Genomic DNA, 18986 nt, shown 5'->3' with positions numbered 1-18986 from the left:
TCATGTCGTATTTGGATGATAGATGATAAACACTTGTAGTCACTTTCGATTCCGCTGCCCCTTAGGCAAAAATGAGCCAGCATTCGATGCATTGCCATTGTCACAGAGAAAACTGCTAACTGTTCGTTTTGCGGTGTTTTGTAAACCATAGTTGCTACTTTCTGTCTGTCAGATGCACTTTTCTCAGAACCTTATTGACACTAAATTTATTGGAAAGGTGGAAGCATGCATACGAATGCAGTGAGTAACAAAGGAGGTGTAAATTTTTTACCGAATATAGCGTCGTGAGATATTAGATGAATTGTCTAGATTAGTACTAGTAATAACCCTTTTATATTTGAAACTAGCTTCTGGTTTTTGAATTGCTTCTTATTTCAGATTTTTAAAATAAAATTGAAATTATTCTACAACCGAAAAAGGCAGTGGATTTACGCCTCCTTAAGCCATTTTTTAAATTACCAAATGTTCATTACTACGACTAAAATATAATTTGGCATTCCTAAAAATGAATGCACCTTTTTTGTGAATCAACTCGACTTCAATGAGGGTAAAAATTTTAAGTCTGAAATTAAGTATTCGATCTAGGTTTGCCTTAATAAGGAACTCATGACATCCCGTTTTTTTGCGCGGGGGTCCACCAATTCGATATCACCAAAAGCTGTGTGGCTTCCTGGCTAACGCCACCGCTCCATCTCAGGCAGAGTCTACCTCGTCTTCTTTTCTACCAAAGAGATTGCCCTTATAGACTTTCCGGGCTGCATGCTCATCCATACGGATTAAGTGACCTGCCCACAGCAACATATTGAGCCGGATCATGGTATCGCTCATAGATTTCGTCATTTTGTAGGCTACGAAATCGTCTGTCCTCATGTAGGGGGCCAAAATTCTAGTTCTCTGAGGAATACACGAGGACTGGCAAGATCGTTGTCTTGTACAATAAGAACTTTAACCCCTCTATGGTGAGTTGTTTCAAGCGAAACAGTTTTTGTAAGCTGAAATAGGCTCTGTTGACTGCCAATGGATTTCATCGCCATAGTTATTTATTTGTGATTTTCGACCTTAGAGAAGAAGAAATTATCAACGGGCTCCAAGGTGTAATCTCCTATCTTTATTCTTCTTATTTGACCAATGCGGTTCGATGGTGCTGGTTGGTTGGATTCTGGTTCTGACGTTGCCATCATATATTTCGGGTTAGCTTCATTGATGTACGGCTTGATCTGGATGAGAGCAGTTTGTATGTCATGGGTCGTTCTTCCCATGAAGTCGAAATCGTCGTTATAGGCCAGTGGTTGGGTGAACTTGAAGGGGGTGGTGCCTCTTGTATTTACCTCAGCATCACGGATCACTTTTTCCAGGGTCAGGTTAAAGAAGATGCATGATTGGGAATCCCCCTCTCTTAGACCGTTGTTGATGTCGAATGGTCGCGAGAGTGACCTTGCTGCTTTTATCTGGCCTCGCACATTGGTCACGGTTAGCATAGTTAGGCCTTAACAAGTTAAGTATTTCCTGCAGTTTTTAGTACTGAGTTTCAAAGACCTGCTTCTCGATAGTAGCAGAATCAGCTGTAAGTTGGGCTTGCATGTCCGGTTGATTTTGATCCGTGTTGAACCACTTAACTCACTAGAAGGATGTCCATAAATTTGACGAAACATGCAGCGTCCAATTGTCTCTTCTGTAGACCATTAGCCCATGAATATAAACTCTTTTCGTAATGCAAATTATTTCATGTGGCATCAATTGGCTCAATGTAAACGTCCAACGTAACTTCTTCGTAAAATCGTTCTCGAATTAATGTACAAAATAAAACTTATTGACCCACTTACATGTAGTAAAACGCAAGTTGCTATTGTACGAAAATATTTATTTAAATTTTATTAATAAATACAGTTGAGTGTACTTCAACCGTCCTTGACGGTGCTGAAAAACTCCACTCGCATTCAATCAATAAACTATACTCCTCGAAGCTCCTCCCGTGGTATCGTATGAGTACAAGAAGAAGAAACTACGTAGGATGAGTCCTAATGCCAACTGTTAGCGTTGGTGTCTGAAGTTTCCACATATCCACGCTAATCCTTCCATTGAAATCTGGAAAAGTTATTTGCAGAGCTCTCGCTCCAAATGCGATATGAATCAAAAAATAGAAATGTTCTTGGTGAGGAGACGAAGGAGATAATCTAAAATAAATCTCACCACATGATGTTGATGATATTTCATTTATTAAGCGTGTGCTCAGATTAACAATTTAAAGATGGATCATATTTTTTCTTCTTTTTGGTATCATGCGAAACTAGGGTAGATGTAGATAGCTGGGTAAAGTTGAAATGGTACTCGAAAATGTAATGTGCTTAGAGTACACGTAAGTACATAAATCCGGTTTTCGAAACGCTAGAAATGTCCTCGTTTTGGTGTGGAAGGATTTTGCGTTTCAAGGAATATGTATAACTTGTCAGAAGGAGGACAAGTGGGTGTAGTGTAGAATACACATATCATACTAAACGAAAATATATACAGTTAAATAGGATAAGAAATGGAATATTTTGCATTTCCATGAGAAAATCTCCTAAGGACTAAAATATGCTTAATAATCTTCCTAAGTCATTTCTCTAGAATCTGCTACATTCAATGGATTTAGATTAATTAGATATGATATTCAATAAAATTCTCAATGTAGATATCTTTCTCACTAAGTTATATATATATATCCATTAATTAGTAGGTTTCAATGGAGAAATGGCGATCCATTCAAGCAAAGGCCAACCGTCAGGAAAAACTCATACTGATCAATATTAATTTCCCTCGTATGAAAATTAGGCTTCCAATAGGAAGTTCTCATTTCAGGACATTTACGCATGAATAAAGGAGAAGAGAATATCCACTTGAAAAAAATTAAAGAAGTTTCATCAAGCTCAAGCTCAAGAGGTTAAAATCCCATTTGATTCGAATCGCCAAATCCTAAAGTACCAATCGCGATCATTCATCTGATACAGACTGTAACCAGTTTCGGGAATTTCTAAACTCTCTTCTTGCATCTCACCCTCTCTTCCCCTTTCTTCCTACCGCTTATCTTAAATGTAAGCCTAAAGTTTCATCCTTCGAATCGAACCGATCGAATCATTCCCTAGTGAAGCAGGGGAAGTAAACATAAGTCAGGACTCAATATTTATTGATAACAAGGACTTGCTTGAGACCACCGCAAAAGCGGAGATCTGCAAGGTCTTAAGGGGGTCATCCCGTATGAAGGCCGTTTTTTTTTTGGTTTTTTTAGTAATTTTTTGTGAAGAACTGGATAAAGATGCAAAATTTTTCACCATAGATTTATTGACATCTTGAGCTTGCACGGTAATTATTCCACCCGGTCGCATAGTTGGTTTTTGAAATACAGGGCAATTTATACACCTATCTCCAAAAAAAGGTGTTTTTCTGCTGCCGCGCTAGAGGGCGCTACGATCACCTTAAAGAAAAAAGTAAACGGCATTTTAACGTGCAGACTTAACTACAGTCCGCAAACTAGAATTATTAAAAAATTTTGGTGCCGTCTTAAACTTTTTTTTGTGAATTTTGGTGTTTTTTTACGGCTTCTTCAATTAATAAAAAAAAACTACTGAATGAATCGCAATTATCCTAGTTTACGGACCATAGAAATATGTTCTGAATAAGTCCTGAAAATTTCAAAGAATTTCGTTTGATAGATTTTGGGCTATAGTAGCAGGCGATTTTCAACATACTGTTTCGAGAAAAATGCATTTAAAAAGTAGAATGCGATTTTTAGCCATAAAATCTTAACAATCTGCTATACTTAATCCATAAGCCTTAGGTTTCTTGAAGAAACACATGTACAGCCTTGGCTTCAATTTTTGTCCTTTTAGCGAAGTCATTCGAACGTCATTCGGATCTATAAATACGAGTTTTATTACGACAATCGACATAAATCTGGCATGTGACTTATCACTTGTTTAACACTATAATTTCCGCACGACTCCGAATATCAAAAAATCACTTTGCCCATATATTCTACACTATCTCTAGATATAATTGATGGTAAAAAAAATCGATTCCGCGGATCTGACACACGGGCTGACCCCCTTAAAATCTCAACTTGCGTTACATTCGGTGCCTGTTATGATAAGGCTATGCATACCATATTACTCAATCAGCCACAATAATTTTCCTGGAAGAACAGATGTCGTCTTATATATGGTTGCCATTCATTGCTTGGTGGGGTACAGCGCATCAACCACACCTACGAGCCATCATTCGCGGTTACCTGAAATTCCCTTCAGTTCCCCCCACGACTTCCCGAGACGCTCGTTTGGTAGCTTGTTCACTGATCGGACCGGCTAATTGGAAGGATTTTCTCCAATGCAGCGGAATCGTTTTTTTGTACTCGGACACTGTTTTGCGCATGAAAACGGCCGGTAGCACATCGTTAACGGACCGGGGATTTCACGGAACTTCCAGTTGAACTTTTCTCCGGTTTCGTGCGCGATTCACAATGTTTTCTCCAACTTTCAGAAGAATAGAAGGGTTCAGAGAAATGGCGGCAGATGTTTTTATAATCGCTTTAAATTCAAAAAAAAGCCTCTCTTCTAGATTTAACTGTAGAGAACACGGGGAAAATTCCTTGATTCGACGTTGGACAAATAATAGGATAACGTTGGTATCTTCGATCCCTTGATCGGCTGGCGGCGACGGTTTAATGTAGAAGGATCGAAGTTTGCGTGCCGGCCTCCTGCCAAGCGGAGCAAATTTACCACGGCAATACAGTCGTGATTCATGCCTTCGATGTGCCGCCACAATCGCACTCCTTTACTACTGTTCTGCGCCAAGTGCTCTTGGGCGACGTACTCGACGGCCATCTTGGAATCGATTCCACTGCATTGTCAAGCCAATTGTCGCCCCTCGTTAATATGTGGCCTATCCACTGCCACTTCTGCATTCCGATCACAGAGCGTACGAGTTTTCTGACCTGCGCGCTACCGAGTTCATCGTTTCAGATAGTGTCAGGCCAGCGTACTCCCATGATACAGCGCAGGTGTTCACGAAGGCTTGTATCTTTTGAGTAACAGTGGAATTCACTTTCCATGTGCTTCTCACATATAGCAACACAGAACGAGCACTAGCACTAAAACAGTTTCAACTTGACCATGGTTTTGAGATAAATGCATTTTCCGATTTTAGGCAGCGAAAATGGATCTAGCACTTTTAAAGCGTCAGACAGCATCCAGTTCGGTGCCACTGTCAGTAGAAACCATGTTTCCATGATATACACTTCAGTTCTACTTGCCTCTCTTTCCAAAACTCAGAGCCATTTGGTCAAAGCCCATGACCCGATGTGGAGTACACAGATGCCATCAATTGTCTGATTTTTGAACACATTGGGAGCAATTATTTTTATTAAATTATGATAAATCTAAATGAAAATACGGAGAGGAAGCGTGGCGGCACATCGCAGGCATGAACCACAAGAGCATCGCGGTCGCATTGAGCGGCCGCAGATACAGCTGATGGCCTGGCAGGAGGTATAAAGAAAGAAAAACGTAAATTAAGTATTCTAGCAAAATTATGTAGCTAAGCGTAAGAGATAATTGTAAAGTATGAAAGTAATTTTTGTAAGTTTCAGCACAGATCCAATTCTACAAAGTATCAGCGAGTCAGTTCTTCCCGCTTCTTTCATTGAAGATTCGGGAAAAGGTTCTAGGTAAGTATCCCTGAGCACCTTCAGACCCTTTCGATCCGGTTCAAACCTTATTCTTCTCTTCTTCTTGGTACTCATGAATTCTACCCTCCAATGTCTGAGATCAATTCTGGGGTTTTGTTCACCCAGTTTGCGGAAGATATTCCATGCCTTCTTTCGGTGGCACATCCGATATACTCTGTGCCGCTTAGCTCAAAATTCAAGATATTGAACTGAGGCAAACCGTCAAAGCTTATCGCTGAGATTGATTGCTGGGCACTCCAAATTATGAAGCCCATTTCAAAAACTTTGGCTTCGGTCCTTGTCCCAATAATTTTTCTTGTTTGTTAATTTATTCACCGCCTTCCATAATGGTCCTAACCCGCGCAGAAACTCTGGAAGTAAGCCCTAATGCGGAACACTTCGTTGTCCACCATTGATGTGTTGGTTTTATGCATTTTTATTTGCAGTGTCGCTGACCGAAGAATCTGCTCCATCCACTGTGGGTCTTCCCAGGGCTTCTAGCTTATGTACACCTACAGCTGATGCGTCTGATTTCTCGGGGCAGTGCCACATCTGGTATCCCAGCAGTGTCCATGTCCGCATTTCCAAAGAATGCATTCCTATGTCGTTGGCTGCAAGCTTTCTGAGATCCAGCTGGATCCATTTTCATATATCTGTATCGAGCCACGCGTGACCACATCGTTATTTTCCCCTTCTTCCACTCTTTTTTGGTAGGGACGCTTCATTAAATGTAGACAGCTATGGTTTGTCCCATTCAAACGTACGTTCTAGTGAGTGCTAACCGTCACTGCCCAGTAGATACAATAGTATCGTAATAGGGGCTCTGCAGTCCTGCCCGTCGGTTACTTTTAATGTACCCCTGCACCTTCATACTAATTACGTCGTGTTGTGTACTCAGACCTCATGACACCTAGGGTGAAGTGGGGTTATGTGCAACACTTCTTTTAGTTGTTCAAGGAAAATCTCCGAAAATTAAATTTTTGAATATAAAATGACTGGTATCACATAAATGAAGGAAAATACTAAATTTCTGCTTCATTATTTTTTTTAAATTTAGTATTTTGTATTAATTCTACAAATTTTCCGAAAGTTCGTTTTTGGCGCTCTTCGAAACACGTGGGGTGATGTGCAACATCGTAATACATGAAATGATATCTACATAAATGGCTGTAAATATTAAATTATTATTATATTAAATATGGACTTTGTAAAGAGAATGTAATCAAATTTTGGTGAAAAAAGTCTTTAGTATGATTTAACTGAGCTTGGAAAGAAAAAAATATTTAAAGAAAAAAATATTTTATTAGAATTTTTACTTTTTATTGTTCAAACATTGAAAAAATTATTCGAAAAACGATTCCACATCTGAATCGCGATGAGCACAAGTGAAGTAGTTGCGATCTTGCATGCCGACACATTTAGATAGCAACTAATGCTGCTCGAAGTGATTGGGATGTAGACGCTGCAGTGAACGTAGAAGATGTGGATGCTGTTGCAGTTGATGTGCTTGCAAAACAGGCACTATTGTTGACACCTCTCCAGTGGCATCAATGTCCATATCGTTGTCTAGGAAAACCATATTGACCACATCTTCCTTTTCGTCGGGTTCTTTAGCCATTCGATTCTCACTGCTAATGTCTGCTGTAAGATAGTCGTCAACTGGAAGTATGTCAGAATTTACAGGAAAAATGCCCGTTGATACGAAGCCTTTTTGGATATCCAAAACCGTACTTAGAGGTATGAATCAAGGCTTTGCCAATCAATCCAGCTAGATGGTGTACCTCGAATTGTCGCCCGGTATTACTGAGACACCCTTCATGGACGTATGACTTTTTGATGGAACCAAAAACAGACTCATCCAGTGGTTGCATGCGGTGGTTATAATGAGGCAGCAGCGTCAAGACAGTAATGCCATTATCAATGCAAAGATCGATGGCATCAATCGAAATATGTGACACATGATTGTCCGTGATCAACAGTAACGGACTGCCTTTCGAGACTGAAGTGAACTTGATGAAATGCTTCAGAAAAACGACAAAATTGGCTACTGTTATCCAGCCGCTTTTCTTGGCATATCCAACAGATCCCGGCGGGAAATTTTCCATGAAAATGGATACCATATTTTTTCGAAAAAAGAGGTGGAATGGTGTCACTACATCTGCAGTAAAAGAACCAAGTTTGGTCCCTTTCCGTGCGACCACCTTTACAAGTTGGGTATGTACAGTTGAGAAGCCACTTTCGTCAATATTCCAGATTCGGTGGTCCGCAAATTGCGTCTCCTCCAAAATAGCTTTGAAGTTAGCGAAAAAGTTGTCCACCGATGCTCTGCAAAAACCTTTCGATCGTTGCAAGTTGGTTGATTGTGGCTTTTGGAACGATATGTTGGGATGGCGGCCTATGAAGCTGTTATATCAAATCGTGGTCGCTTTTCCAGTTTCCATCCACCGTTCCGGCATCGCACATGCACACTTTCTCCATATACGTAAGCCAAGCTACGAATATCATTTATGGATAGACCATAATTCATTTTCGGACGTTTCACAGTGTACGACACCAACTAATTTTTCTCAGGCGAAATCGGAAAAAAACGACCAATTGAACATGTACGGATCATACAACAACGAAGAAAAAAAGGAGATTTTAGTTTATAATTAGGAAAATGACCGGGTTTACACCAAGAATGGTAGTTAGTTTAACGAAAATAAACGCTTCGTCATCTATAATGCTGGTAAAACTGCGATCAGCTGGTGGAAACTGCACGTTCAACTTCTCTCAATGCCGTGATAAAGTAGAGGTAACCTTTTTCAACCCAAACGGAGTGAAATCGGATGATCGCCTTTTACCATTTTAATTGCTGCCCCTAATGGGAACAGCAATAGCTTTATTTTGATATTTTCGTGGTATAGTTCCTAGAAATGTTCGAAAACTACGCTTCCAAAGCTATTATGGCCTCATCATTTGATGAAAAACGCTTTCTACGCATGGAAGTCGCTAAGAGCCGAATCTGGTGAATACCGTGGATGCTCCAACAATTCAAACTTAAATTCATACATTTTAGTCATTGTCAAAATGCTCTTGTGACACCGAAGAAACAGGTCCGCACCACCCTTCTGCCTCTTGTTTTGATTCAGGATCATGATGATAGATTCAAGCCTCATCCGTAGTGATAAATCGACGCATAAAATCCACTTTATCCTTTCGAAAATTCTGTAAATGTTGCTGAGAAAATCGCATTCGTATGCACTTTTGTTCGATTGGTAGCGAATGCGCACACAGTTTTCTGAAACCTAATACTTAAGTCAAAATATTACTTACACTGCCCAATGAGATGCCTAGGGCTTCTACTAAATCTCTTTCAGTCACTGGGCGATTTTCTAATACGGTGTCCCGTATTTCTTCTAAGATTTCTGGTGTTGTTGTTGTTTTTGGACGTCCTTGACATGGATCGTCCTCATGACTTGTCCGACTACTTTTAAATTCAGCAACCCATTTCCTACTGTACTAATTAAAGGCGAACAGTCCTTATACACTTTCAACATTTCCTTTTAAACCTTCCAAAATTAAAAATTCAATCACTGCACGATACTTGACTTTTTCCATTCTAAAAATGCTGTGACACGTCGATAATAAATGGCTTGTAAACAAAAAGTGAATTGACAGATTGAAATGAAACTTCACATACGTTCATAGAAAGAGTGTACCAACATAACAAAGGAAAAAATTAGGCTAGTAGCAACGGCCTCTCTTATCGAACCGCAAAACTTATTGAACAACCTGGTAATTAAAACGCTTAATATAGACATATTGTTTTATAAAATAATGATAAAATATCGAAGAATCAGTGTTGCACATAAGCCCAATAGCATTAATTTATACCAGATGTCAACAGTGTTGTACATTACCCCATGTTACACACCACCCCGCTTCACCCTACCTGCTACTTAGCGAAACCCTGCGACGTATACTAAAATCCTTGATGAATTACAATATAAACCCTGGGCATTTCCAGAGAAATTTTCGGGTGGAACTTCAAGCCAGTAGAATGGCATCTTGTATTCAGTAGTAACATTCTATGGGCTGGTGAGGCAGTGAGGACATGTTGAACAGTCTGTTCAACAATCATGGAAATATAGGGGAAATGAGCCGGTCGACAGACAGGCCAGGCAAGGCACTGCCATTGACAGTTCTTCTATGGGTGCAGTCTGTGTTCCACTCGCGACCGTGTGGCGCTGATACCAAGTGGCGGAAGCTCGCCACTGCTAGTCACGGAGGATTTGGCTCTTCTGCAACCAAACCTGATCACGAGAACTTTTGAGCCAGTTGAGAAAGCGCGTAGAGGAATATGGTGGCTTGTGTGAATGATCGCCTCATGCAGCACGGTCTCAGATCGAATCTAAACAAAAGTGAATTTTTGACGACCGATCCCCATGAAACAGGTACAATCACTGTCAGTGGCAGTGATCTGCCCAGAACTGAGCGATTTAAATTCCTCAGGGCAACGCCTTTGCGATCGACGTATCAACGAACGTCTCAAGTCTAAAATTTACCGCAATGTCGTCCGTCCTGTAGAACTCTACGGTTCTGAGTGTTGGCCGACTATAAAAGACAATGAACGGCGTCTTGCGGTAATGGAGACGAAGATGGTGCGTTGGACTAGTGGCGTGATACGATTTGATCACATCCAAAATGATATCAGCAATTGTCTTCGATGGTATGGTCACGTCATTCGTAATACCTGCGATAAAGCTAAACGGCGAAACCGATCACGACGAGCCGACCCCGCTTGTGAACGAGACAAAGGCTGAAGAAAAATAAGAAGAAGTGAGTACGGGCCTATAATGGAAACCGTCAGGCACTTGATTTGTCATTGCCCCGTTCTAGCTAAAGCCAGGTTGCGAACACTAGATAATCAATTTTTTCCGATCCACAGCACTAATTGAACTCCCTGAAGTGACCACTCACATCTATCTATCCTTTGGTAGGGGCAAAGAAAAGTCATCTAATAGGCAAAATTTAACCTACAGTCCCCCTTCCTTAGTGGATAAAGTGTATTGTTGTTACGGCTGTTTCTCCATTTGCTCAAATATTGGGGCAACAATGCCATTAGCACTAAGTGTAAGTTTTTCGTTGAATTGAGAAGCATGCCTTATTCACGGTTCTCCATGAGAGAATGTGAATTTGTTGGGGCCGCCCAAACTCACGGCTCGTCCTTGCCTGCGGAGATTTTCAAGGCTGGTCATTCCCCATTTAAATTCGATGCCCATAGTTGAATTGAGGAGGAACTAGACCAATTTCTACTAGGGTGTATAAGCCAACCTATATTTTCGCAAAATTCATTTGTTCATTTATTAAAGAGTGTATAAATTACCAAGGTAACATTATTCAGCATCGCATTTCATTAACAATTACCAAGGAAAATCAGGGTGAATGAGAAAACTGTTAATAGTCTCATCATCAAAGTTAAGCACTATTGGGAGGAATAGTACTTATTTGGGCCCATATGGGGACGCTTTATTTTTAATCATAATTATTTGTCGAGAATCTATAAAAGCATCGGCAGTAGTAACAAAGTGAGTGGCTACTTTTTCTCATTCATTTATGATTCCTGTTTTAAATATAAACTTTTTAAATAACGCACGGCTTGAAATATGATTTTCCCAATTTTCCGTTTCCGACTTCTCTCCATTATATTATAGGCTATATTCGGTAAAGTTGTGCCCACTCGGAAAGATGCCAATTGAAATTGCTTTATAGCATTGAATCGATAGTCACCCAGTTCAGCTAATATTAGCTATTCCGAATGGAAAATTAATTGAATCACATTCAATTTCTGCTATATTAATTTATTCGTGTTTCTAAGCCATCAATCAGACAGAAGCAGATTGAATAAATCATTAACTTTTTAACGCAACCGTTACTACCTCCCTAAATGAAGACTTTCAAATTGCTAAGACTCCGTAAATATTCGCAAATCAGATTATTCTGCTACTTTCACTTTGCACCAAATTAAAAATATAATAAAGTTGTATCTCTATTGTCGCAAGCTATCTGGCACTGCTACTCGCCCGCGGTTCCTCGAAATGTGCGTAATTGAGCTTTCATCCAAGCAATTATCGTCGTAATGTGTCCTCATGGCGACACATTAACTTAATACAACGACATTAATGTAAACGGCTGCTGGAGCTGCTACTTTTGGTACCTCCAGTCGACGAAACTATGGGTGAATCTCGACCGCATTATCACAACCGCAAAACACGAAACTGCCAACAGCACAACGTCGCCATCCCAACCCAATTTTGTGTGCCAGGATTTCTTGGCGGAAATGAATTATCTTCATGATTATTGCTTTCGTAATTAAATTTCACGGTTGAATAATGTATTCGTCCTTGGCACCATGATACGTCCTACGAGAATACATGTTGCGGATGGGACTCCATTTGTCGTTGATGTATCAGTTGAACGGAACATTTAAGACGACAGACCCTGGTTACAAGTGTGAGGAATAACATCTTCTATCTCCTCGCTAGCATGGGCATCATTTATTCTTGCCAATTGCTTCCGTGGCAGGGGAATATCTTTCCACGTACGTACGCTCTTTGTATGTCAAATTTGCCAGTCATTGACGACATAAATAGCGAAATTACTTTCAATAATTCTACTATAGAATATCCAGGACACGTAGCATTTGAATCATGAGGTTGACAAAAGAGAAAGCTCTTCCATTCACCAAATAATGCCAGGTGCGTATTCCATACATTCGCCGATTTGAGATCCCAGGAATTTGGTATCTGCGCCCCGAGCACTGCTGACAGGCTTTTTAGGATCTCACCTCTGTCGTTTGCTCTGCTTTCAAATGTCCTTTCTCACGTCCCCCACCGAATGTTGGCGCCGCTATGAATGCCTACTTGCTCTGTTGTCGTCCTGTTCGATGTTCGCTTTTTATTCAAATTCAGGACTTGTGCGAAGATGATTGTTAAATCCATTCAGGTGACGCATGTAACAGGGAAAACAATGTTTTTGCCAACGTTGACTGGAGGGACATTTGCATTTATTTCCATTTCAAGTTGAGAATTTAAACGACTCAAACAGTTGCGTGCTATAGGACTAAGTCTTGGCCATAAAGAAGAAAAAGATGGGCCTGGAAAAGCACGAGTATATCACCTGATATAAACAATGAACGTTTCCGACTTTCGTTATGGAAGCGCTTTATTAAGTGGCAAGCAGGCAGGCAGGCGGTAGAATCCGCACGAGATTTTTTCCTTTCGTGATTTATTCAGGCTGTAGCGAATGCGAGGGCAGCTAGGCTTAAGTTAAAGTTATTGGCTCTTGAAGTAAATTACATATAATGCATGATTAAGTATGTTTACGTAGACTTCTTCCGGTACAGATACATTCAAATCTGACACCACTTATTTCTTGTTAAATTGAAACGAGGGAAGTGAGGAAGGCTTTAGATACTTTATCATATTTGCAAATTTTCAGCAACAAGATACGTAAATATTCAAATTATAAATAATGAAATCCCCGACGTATCTATTTCGCAATCAACAAATGGTTTGAAAATAACTCGACTTGAAAGATACTCTCCTCTGGTCAGGCAATATCTCCCAAGCTACCTTTTCATCTTGACTCCCTTTCTTTTATCTCTCTTCCGGATTCGAAACCACTTTGGACCGAAGGGTCACTTGAAATAGGTACATACTTCATATCTTAATCAACTCATCTTCTAAAGATACTTCTGCTGAGTCAAAGGAAGCACAACCTCGAAAGAGGAACGGCTCTTAGCGTCTGGATTCACCATTCATGGAAATAGATGTCATAATCTAAAGTAACCCTAATTTGACAACAAATTTAGATTTATCCTTTTACAAACGTCTGAGGGAACATCTGTAGCAGCAAGTTCCCTTATAGCCGAAGCGAAAAATCGATGTGTCATGGCAGTCTCAGGCTGAAATATATGAAGGACCCCAAATGCTATTGGAATTTATAAAGAGGATATCCTTTTAGCTAAAAACCGAAAACGTTGTTCTTCAGACAAGATGGCCTCATTATTAGAAAGACTATCTGTTTTGCGAATGTTGAATACACTACAGTCTTCCACGATGAAGTGTTTGTTGGGGAAAAAGTGGTAGAGACGAGTAGATGGATAAATGTGTAGAGAATATTACCTTCCAATATTCGTGAAATGCTCATACGGTATCTATGAGAGAATAACGATAAGAATCTGAGTACAATATGTTGGAATAATGACTGATAGGAATTTACTGACTACGGAAGATTCTTAATTGCCAAAATTTAGCGTCTCACATCGTTTCACGACTAATAACATCAAGGTAGTTGCCCTTCGGGGCCAATGAAATAGCTCCACCCTTCATATCAGAAAATGAACCTAAAGTATACATTATTCCTTGAAAAGCTACAAATTCCTTTCCAAATAATTCCCGACAATAATTTCGGCACGTACTTTATACTTAACCAATCCTAAATATATGGGGCAAGTGGAAGTAGTTGTGTGGGATTTACCCCATGGGAATAATAACTGATAAGAAGTGACATGTGTATGTACAAACGGCCCAGTAAGGTAAACGGAAGGACGAAATGAAGCGAATGGTAAGAAAGGAGTTCACTACAGAATTTCATTTATATCCCCAAAATTAGGGTCAGCAGCGAAGAAAACACCTGATTACAAGATTGTGATTGAAAATATTTTCAAATTAAACCTGAAATTCCTTCCAAAGTAGATCTTAGAAGATTAGGGTCGACCGAAGGAGTTGGTATGAATGGAATGGACACTTTATTCGAGTAATGGACAACGGTACCTACTTGGCTCTAATCGATTCAAGTTGAATGTAATAAATAACTTTTGTTTAAATGCTTTGAGGTTTGAACTGATTGGGTGATCCGATTGAGAGTTGTTTGGGCAACCTTTCGAGGGTTTATTACAGACTTCATTAAAGGGACTTAAATTTAGGAAATTTTAAAAGGTGAGTACTTTGTCTCAACTTTCAAAGTTATATTTTATCCGACCAGCAAACCTTATAAAAGGAAAATGGATGAAAAGTCCAGGAAACTGTAAGTATATTTACTTTTTAAAGTTTGCAAGGCCTTCGGATTTGAAAAAGAATCGTCTGATTTTTTTGTTCTTTCCACTATATCCACTAACTTCTTAGGACAGCTATGTAGGAAATCACAAAAATAATTTGTTCTGTTAACGACCTTCTTCGAGCATAGCTCTACATAAATACTTCATATACTTCGCTTGTGGGTGGTTATCTGTCATAGCTGCAAACATTTTAAAATGTCATCTTAAGTATTTTGTAAATTTTTAAGGTTTTTTGTGTCGTCTGTCTGTTTGTTTTTAAGATTTTGTGTAAAACGAAACCTTATTAAAATCGGTTTACTGTCTGTCTGTCTGTCCGTCACACGCATTTTGCTTGGAGACTGTTGAAGCGATTGACACCGAATTCGATGGAAAGGCGGAAACTGTAAATGCTCACGCATACAGTAAGTTACATCCTATTAGGTCAAATGTAAGGGGAGGTCACCATCCATGCAAAAGGGGGGTGTAAATTTTTTCTTCACCAAATATAGCCATGTATGAGAGGTCTTGGTTAGTACTTTCCGAAGCTGGTCTTAGTTTTGTTGGAAAGGAGGGGAGTTAGGGGGGTCGAAAGTGATCATTTATTTAACGGGGCCATTCTTAGAAACTAACCAACTGAAAATCTGAAACAAAATCAAGAGGCTGCCATTATATGGTGCCTGGGCTCCGAAATACCTTCCATTCCGATATCCCTTCAAAAAAAGTTAATAATAATATATTACTGTAATTTTCAGTAATTGGCTGCACAGCCCCCTTAAGTTCATCCTAACACCACGAAATTGCAATCTAGGCTATATTATAGAGCTTGATCCTACCAAGTTTGGTGAAAATCGCGCTATTACTAACAAAGTTATATAGGTCAAAGTAATCACTTCTTTAGAAATTCAAGATTTCGAATGTCAATTTCACCCGAAAGTGGATATTCTCACATAATATGTGCATATATTACGTGTTACGTACTAATGGGACAAATTCGCACTCAAATGGCTTTATAAAGAATATTCACAAAACCTTTCATACCTGAAGAGCCCAGCTTACGGTTTCCCGACTTGTTTTCTTTGCTGAGAAAAATTCATCATTGATATGCATCTGAAGTCGATGACCCGAAACTAAAACCCCTCATATTTTCTCCACACTCTCCCCGCCAGACCACTATCCTTGTATTGCTTCGCAGGACTGTATAGTTACTAACTGTTAACTTTGCTTGAACTGTAATCGCTGTGTGTCGTATTGGTTGCAGTAGATTCCCTTCCATGTCTCTGCTGCGCTTCTGTTTCTTTTATTTGCCCTTGGATCCGTTTCACCATTGTAACCAAAGCGACCCACACTGTATTCGATTGCACCATGTACCTTACCAGATTTTCCACCGTTTAACAGGTATTTCAAGGTTTTCAGTTTCAAGGTTTTTCTTGAGCTTTTAAATCTAAAGGAGGTGAAGAAAACGTGTTCTGCATCTTTGGCTGTACTTCCACACGGAGAACAATTGGGTCATTCATCGAAACCGAACTTATAAAGGTAACTCTTTTACCCAACGAGTCTGGATAAACACTGAGTTAAATCGTAACTCGTCCCACTATCGTTTCGCGTAGTCCACTTACTTATATGTGGGATAAGCCTATGTGTCCAGCTGCCATTCTTCGCCTCGTCCCATGCTATATAAGAGCGTATAAAAGAATAGAGCTGACATTTCGCGTTAAAAGTAATCGGCGGCCGTGTTTCGAGCCACCTATATTTGGAACCATCCTCGCCAATGTTGAGCTGATGATCGCTACTTTCTTGCAAGTAAGCTTTAAGCGGGGTTTAAAGCACAGCTTCCAGTCGAAAGTTACAACCACCTATTTGAACGGTGATTGAAAGCGAAGGATATGTACAGCAAAGTTAATCTGAACAGTTTTCTATTTCTGCCGCTTTGTAAAAGGTACGGACGCCGTCCTTTGTTCGGGTCTTCAATCTAGATAGTCTCACTCGCATAGATCTCTACATCGGAACGATTGGATGACCCCCTCCGACGTCATCTGCGAATCCGACGACAACGATTTGCTTAGGTACTGGGAGCCGTAAAACGCAATCATATATTATTTTTCATAACAGAGGACCCAAAACAGACCCCTGTGGAACTCTAGCTATTATATCGTTAGTGTTCAACCCTTAGTTCGAATCGTAAAGGAACTCCCGCTGTCGTAAGTGGTCGAAGACTATATTTAATATATATTTTCGGGTTTGTCCCACGGTGATAAGGTTCGATCTGGCAGAATTGAACGCGTACTTGATGTACTACTGCGCAGTGTTTCCCTTCATCAAAGACTTTCCTGTCTACCTCAGTAACCACTTTGGTAGCCCCATCTGCTGACGGAGCCTTCCGGAAGCCAAACTGCCTATCTGATAAATAGCCGCCACTATTAATTATTTGATATAGCCAGTTATAGATTACTCGCTGCAGAACCTTGCCTATTGTATTCAGAAGACAGGTTGATCTATCATATCTTGGATTTTCTATCGGTCTACCTGGTTTAAGGTCCAATACTAGCTTTTGCAATTTCCACTCTGCGGGGAGGATCCTTCCTTTAAGTAGTCTATGAACACCTGCGTGGACAGGTTTGGTACCGTTCTCATTGACCAGTTCAGCGCCTAGTTGGAAATTCCATCAATACTTGGCGCTGAATTATCTCGGGCTTTTGTAGTTGCGTCCAGAACTTCAACTGCGGTCACTGGAGGGATGTCTTCAACTTTCTTCGGTACCATTAGGAAGGCAGTTTCCGGGTGTTGGGGAAACAATCTCACAAAGCAATCTAGGGCGTGTAATAGGAGGTAAACTTTTATCTTTCGACATAACCGGCTTATACGCCTTCCCATGGATCAAAGTCGGCCTCATCACAGAGCTGCTTAAGACAGTACTTTTTACTTTTTGTGATGGCCCACTTCAACCTTTTGCACGCGTTTTTGAGTTATTAGGCATTCCACACGTTAATTCGCTATTTCATCGTTCCAACAAATTTTGAGATTGCGCTTCTGAGACTGTACTCGTCATGGCGGCATCACATGCTATGATAATATATCTGCTGCGATAACTACGACGCCTTATATATAACCGTTCCAGTAAATGCACAACAATACCTTCAGAAATGCATCCCCATCGAGTGATCTTGATGACCAACCTTTTTCTAGTCTTTTCAGATGAGGTGATATATAACCAGGTAACCGCTTGCGGAGCCTAGTTCTCGACCGCGAAAAGTGTTTATGTTTCCGTCATTAGCCAGGTTGATTTAGGCAAGAGAACACCTTGAGTAGAATTTTTCCCCTTTTATTTGTTTTCCCACTTTCCCACTCTACTGCCCAAGCGTTAAAGTCACAAGAATAATTTTAGGGTTTTGTTCTTTGGCTTCTCTTGCTAATCTACCTAGATATACTGCAATGGTCGGGTATTGTGATACTTGGAGCGGCGTACCAGCTGCGAATCGGGTAATCGAACTTAACCCTCACGAAGACATGCTTCATTGCTTTCTGCAAAGCAAAGTGATTTTCCCCTTCACATCTTTAAAACAGTTTGGATCTATCGGTGATGCTAATACAGCTCTTCCCCATATTTCCGAACGCGAAGCATTTATTATCCTGTCACACCCGATTTATTAGGAAAGGTCGCTGTAACGAAACTTGGTGAGGGTGAGTGGTCTGTCCCTCCGATACAGCAAATGGCGCTTTTTCCGTTTTAATTTAAGGGGGACTATGTTTTCACAGAATATGGTCATGTGGGGCATCAAATTAAACTGCTCAATTAGTACTTTTCGGAACTGACCTCTTCGGATATTCGGTGAAACAAAGGGGAGTAAGGGCACCAAATTGTTTCCCTTAAAGGTGTAAGGTTTCGTTCTGAGCACCTATGCAACCGGAAAATCTGCAAAAATTCGCGATGGTGTACTTGTGGAAAATCTAGGTCTCAAAATAGATTCCGATGCCTACTCAAATACAGTGTCAGACAAAAATACTTAAACGTTGGTCGGTTTTGACTCGATTATCAACTGGGCGATCGATATGGGACCCAAGTTGGGATTTTCTTCCCAGTCAAGATGACCACCTCATTTTTTTTGGTCAATATTAAGTACGCATGGTTTTCGCAGAGCCCCGATTTTCTGGCTGGCAAATTTATAATCGGATCGCTATGGATTATCGTTTACCTCGTCGACGTTGACG

The 18986-nt window shown here is 40.2% G+C and overlaps 1 protein-coding gene and 1 pseudogene across 3 annotated transcripts in view; both read right to left on the bottom strand.

The window, feature by feature from the left end:
- Positions 1-18986, bottom strand: part of LOC119646566 — a 277721-nt gene that overhangs the window by 64177 nt on the left and 194558 nt on the right. The window lies entirely within an intron of this gene.
- LOC119646627 lies at positions 8753-9298 on the bottom strand (annotated as a pseudogene).

This window comes from Hermetia illucens, chromosome 1 (assembly GCF_905115235.1).
Source record: "Hermetia illucens chromosome 1, iHerIll2.2.curated.20191125, whole genome shotgun sequence".
NCBI classification, from domain to species: domain Eukaryota; kingdom Metazoa; phylum Arthropoda; class Insecta; order Diptera; family Stratiomyidae; genus Hermetia; species Hermetia illucens.
This window is presented reverse-complemented; position numbering and strand designations above follow the sequence as displayed.